The sequence below is a fragment of the Nicotiana tabacum genome, chromosome 17 (assembly GCF_000715075.1).
Source record: "Nicotiana tabacum cultivar K326 chromosome 17, ASM71507v2, whole genome shotgun sequence".
NCBI lineage: Eukaryota > Viridiplantae > Streptophyta > Magnoliopsida > Solanales > Solanaceae > Nicotiana > Nicotiana tabacum.
This window is the reverse complement of record NC_134096.1, coordinates 136,774,714-136,780,110: the sequence shown is the minus strand read 5'-3', so window position 1 is coordinate 136,780,110 and position 5,397 is coordinate 136,774,714. Positions and strand designations below refer to the sequence as shown.

Genomic DNA, 5,397 nt, shown 5'->3' with positions numbered 1-5,397 from the left:
TACGAGTTAAAAACACTCGAGGACACTTATTTGGCATTGCTCGGTTCTAAAGATTACCCTCGGCAAGGCTATAAACTTAAAATATTTCAAGAAAAAATTATCGGCAACACCAAAGCCTTAACCCAAAAAGGCGATAAAGGCAAGGTTTATTCGAACACAACCTAATTATTTCATGCTAAGGCATCTCGGCCTTTGTGAAAATAAATAATAAAGCAAAGAAGAAATTTGAAAGCTAAGAAAGAGGCTATATATATATATATAAGTTTTTTACAAAGGATGAATAGCTCTGTTACATGTCATATACAAAGGCCAAATTGCCTCAACAAAAGAAACATTACAAAATTTGAACGGCCTAATCTTCACCGAGGGATGCGTCATCGCTTTCGAAGTCTCCCTCGCCACCAGACTCGCCCGACTCTTCAGACGCATCGGAATCCTCCTCGGAAAAAGCTAGCCTTCGAGCATTGGCTTCGCATGTCTTGGCATTCTCAATTTCGTTCAATATGTCAAAATTCTGGGCATGGACTCCCTCGAGGGTCTTCCTTCGAGATTCCCACCACGCATGCTACACCATACTTTTTGCATGCTCATGTATAGCCTCGAGCTCCTTGGCCAGATTCTAATAACTCCTATTGGAAGAAGAGCGTTTACGATCAGAGCTGCCTCTCCCAGACATCACTTCTTTTATATTTAAAATAAAAGAAAAAGCAAGATAGATGGGCCCTTCTTTCACTACGCCCTTTCACTCTTGAACTACTAGAACAAGGAGCTATTCACTCCTTCTAGTTCTAGTGAATTTCGCTCCAAATAGCATAAAAAGAAGCTTTCGAATTAGCAAAAGCAATGTCTCCTTGCATAATATGGATTCCAAACATTCATGATCTGGATGTGAATGAGACCACCCAGTTGTACCCTTTTCCGTTATAACTAGGCCACAAATAGCTAAACTCAATTGAGATTGGAGTTCATCGATCGTTTTGGCCTGCGCTGAGTTCTTCTCCTTTGCAGTCCGAAGCTGAACCTCAGTAGAAGCCAATTGTGACCGGGAAGTTTTTTTTCCGAGGCCAGACGGTCCATATTTTTCTTCCATTGTTTGGCCTTAGCCTTTACCGCGTCCACCTCTGCCTGAAGCTGCCCGACCTGGTCGAGTCTCTTTTGAGCCTGTAGTTTCGGGTAGTTAGCCAAAAATATCTGAATCATCATCGCTAAGATCGAATATCCGTATTACCTGCTCGAGCAAACCGGTATGCTCCTTCCAAACCGCTTCTAACTCGGCCTGAAGCTTTTCACTAAGAAGCTTGTAAGTATCCTTCTTCTCGGCAAGATCCCGAGTCTCGGCCTCGTGACGCTTGGACTCCTCTCGGTATCGGAGAAAGGCCTCATGATGAAGCAGCGAGGCCTGCAAACACGAATGAAGATGTTAGGATTATTCACTATTGAATCTAAATATATAACAAAGGGATATGTTAAATTACCTAATTCAGCGTCTGTTGAGCTTCGTTGAAAAGCCAGGGCACCTCTACCTCGTTTATTTTGATTTGATCCTCTTCAGTCACCAAGCACCGAAGATAACTAGCAATTCCTACCGAGGCGGAAAGAACCCGGGCGTCCTCCGGGATGGACATATAAATTGCTCGCCTCCGAGTAGGAACAACCCTCGGAGCAGGGAACTGGTTCACTAATTTCAGGCTCGAAGAGGACCCACCAGCTCGCGGGGACGGTATCTTCCGTGGTACCGGTAGGTCTCCCAAACTAGTAACATCCTCAGAAGCAGTGGAATCTAGACCGTCGAAAAAATTATGGAAAGAATCGGCTACTCATTGGGCCCATTCGCCGAGGTTACCTTTCAACGCCCGGGCCTCGTTTATCAGAGAAGTTGTAAACAAAGGAGACCAGAAAGGTCAATCACCCCTCAAACGATTGAGTAAGTCCGATGAAAGTTCTCGGGTGCTAGATTTCTTAGGGTTCTGCGCAAGTCAGCCCTCGGTCTTCTTCTCTTTGCCCTATTTCGAAGTAGGGGAATCGGCGTGTATATCATCGTCAGCTGATGGAGGCCTCATCTCGACGTCCTCTCCTAAACCTACCAAATGAAAATATAACGGATCAGATACTGATGATGAAAAAATGAGATCATATGTATTATTAGGGAAAAACCCTTACCATGATTACAGACCTCCCTATTATACCCTATTTTAACATAGGTCAAACTAGAGTACAACATATAGGTAATTTCTAGAGTTTGATTAAAGTAATAGAGTTGCCACCTAATTATTTTTTTAAGGTGAATTAGGACACCTAAATTGATTAAAGTAATTTAATAAAGTATAACTCTGTTAATGGTCTACTTAACCTAAAGATTCTAAGTAAGGTTTCAATTAATCTAAAGGGAAGGTTTTTAAGGCACCCTTTAAGATCCATATTAAATGGTTAACCGGCCGGACTAAAGTTAATTAAAGCTAATTGTTGTAATGTAAAAAAAATTATAAAAAAGGTAATAACTTTGATTTGAAAGAAAGATTGTCACGAAAAGAGCCAATTTCAAAAGCACGATTTGAAGAAATTCAAACGAAAAATCCCATGTTGCTTTTAAAATGGAATTAAGTTATTTCAGAACAAAATGAGTTGAGGGCAAAATGTCTTATATTAGGAAGAAAGTACACTTCTGCCACACAAATAGATTAAGGAACCAAGTAAATCAAATGTGAATGCAAAAAAATGTCAGGTTTTATCAAACACCATTGTTTATAGTCACGCCCTCTCCAATGTATCCAAAACTTAAGAAAGAAAACCAGGTTTTGACTTGGGTAAATAGCGAGCTTAGCTGTTTCAAATACTACCCCAAAATTAAATTGGTCTATTACCCTCACTTTTTAATAAAAAATAAAAATCTCCATACCTATGTCATATTCTATGAAAAAGGTATCTTCATTATTAGCTAGAGTAAAGCTTTTAAATAGTTAAAAATGTTAGTTATAACAAACCCATAATCAAAACAAATATGCCACTAAACAAACAATATTGTTAGTCACAATATCGGAAAAGCAACATAAGCTAAGTAACAGTGAAATGATCGAAAGCCAGATTCGGCTTCCAACAGAAGATTTTATATTCCATGATCTGTTGTCTAGATGATGCAAAAGCTGGAGAGTAAGGGCATGTGGATTCCATATGGTTGGCAGCTGCGTCGAGACTCGCATTGAGACTCTTTCTGGCTCCATGGTACAGATGAATTAGAAAATATTCTAGTATCTTTTACAGTAAGAAAAATGAGAAAGTTGCATCAAATCCTTAATTATGTAAACATTTACATAATCCTAACAAATGTTAAGCAAGTCCGAAATCTTACGACATTCTTCGCATATCATCAGCTTTAAAAAAAAATATTTTGGAAGAGTAAAAACTACAAGCTGCAAACAATTAGTTTCTTTAGACTAGACAAAACACTATTTAAGTCCTAAATGTATGTCTAACTAATAAATATGTACACTTTTCTATTCGTACTTAAGTTACTTCAGATGATTCCATATTGTTGATGTCAAAAACTTTTAAAATGTACCAACATGGACTGTTTTATCTATCAAACGAGCAGACAGGTAGATTTTCCTATAGGCATGCTCTCTAAAACATAAAGTCTTTTTTTTAATCATTTAAAAGCAGAAAAAAAAAAAAGAACAGACATAATAGTACTTTAACAGAAAAAAACAATTCTTATGTCATATTAACAATTGCTTAATAAAAGTACTATTGATTAAACAGGATATCCTTTCTTCTACCTAAAAAGCATGGTATCTAAAGGGTGGAAAATAAATCGGCACTAATAGCACTCAAATAAAATAGACAACAAATCATGAATATGTTGCGAAGAATCGACAGAGCAGAAAAGAGGGGGAAAAAAACGAACACTGACCTTGTTGGGTGCAGTGAACCGGGATGATGTTGGCCTCGAATCTGCTCTCTCGTTATGAAAAGATTCGAACCTCGATCGGAAGAAAAGTTCTGTAAGAGATTTTTTGAGTGTTTAAGAGACTATAACAGTGATGAGAGTGGCAAAGTAGTAGTGTTCAAAAGGTGACTGGTTCGTGTGTCTAGTCACTAGTGTAGGCGGCTGAACCTCTTTTTTTAACAGAAGGTAAAAAAGAGTATTTATAGAAGAAAATTAGGGTTCTCCCAACGGTGAATTTGGGCGGGATTTGCGAGGCAAAAACAAGAGCCGTTCAAATTTCGAACGTTGGTGATGGCAGAAGTATCAGAAGCAAGGACGAAGAAAAGCTTCACCCTTTTTAATTCCATTTGTCCTCATCTGTGATCTTTAAAGATTTGGCCAAAACTTCTGGGATTCCTTATCAATTTGATTCAGAGTTCAGCTCGAAATGGCCATGCACCTTTTGATTGTGAAGGATGAAGTTTAAAGACTTGTCTAATTATGGAGATGGAGCCAAAAATGGCTTTGACATCGTAGAGAGGCAAACGGGTGAAGAGCAACGTTTTGGGGGAAAGAAGACAAGAATACCTTGCTGATGTATTAAGATAGTCTTGGGCTAAAATTAATTGGGCTGTATCTGATGGGCTGATTTGAAGTGTGGCTGAAATATGGGCTGTTGAAATTGTCCTGAAATTCCTTTCTTCTTGTACTTCTTCTAAGCTTCTAAGTTGGTTCAAATACTTCATCTTTAAAATACATTATACAATAACAATAGTAGTAGTAATAATAATATTAAGTAATTAATAATAATAATGATAATACTAATAATATTATTATTTAGTAGCAATAGTAATCGTGGTGATGGTGGTGGTGATAGTAGTAGTAGTAATAATAATAATAATAATAATAATAATAATAATAATAATAATAATAATAATGATGATGATGATCATCATCATCATCATAAAAATAATAATAATATTATTAGTAACAAATATAACAAAAAATATTAGTAAAAATAAGGAATTTAAATTATTAGTAACTTAAAGGCTCAAGAGAATTAGTTGGAAGAAATGAGGGACAAAATTGGATGTCAACACTCCCATCGGCCCTTCAAGAGCTCACGCCATAAGCGTTCAGAATAAGGTCTATATGTCGCAATGCCCTCGACCCACTCTTTAATTTCGGGAACGGGGTTCGGCATCTGGGCAACAGCTGCATCACATAACATCGATGAGAAACCAAACGGAATGAAAAGCAATAAAAGGAATACCGAAGACAAAGCTAAGCTTACGTTTCATGTTCCATTTCTTAGGGAACGGCATGTCCGCGGTCGGGATTAAGTCTGAGGTCCTCACTCGAACAAATCTACCAAACCAACCTCGGTCGCGATCCTCGTCGATACTCGAGAACAAGGTCTTGGTGGCTTGGCGTGCAAGCTTAATTAACCCTCCTCAGTAAAATCGAGGGCTATA

General features: G+C 38.0%; 1 long non-coding RNA gene across 2 annotated transcripts; it reads right to left on the bottom strand.

Annotated features, from left to right (window-relative positions):
* Positions 1–227: 227 nt before the first annotated feature.
* LOC107793351 (uncharacterized) lies at positions 228–4,473 on the bottom strand. Of its 2 annotated transcripts, none has more exons than XR_001649705.2 (4): positions 3,908–4,473; positions 1,476–2,080; positions 1,229–1,399; positions 228–1,161 (listed from the first exon to the last, which is right to left on the bottom strand). It is a non-coding gene; the product is annotated as an uncharacterized LOC107793351 (long non-coding RNA). The 2 variants fall into 2 exon arrangements; XR_012701500.1 differs by having other exon boundaries at positions 1,476–3,208; positions 3,908–4,457.
* Positions 4,474–5,397: the final 924 nt, after the last annotated feature.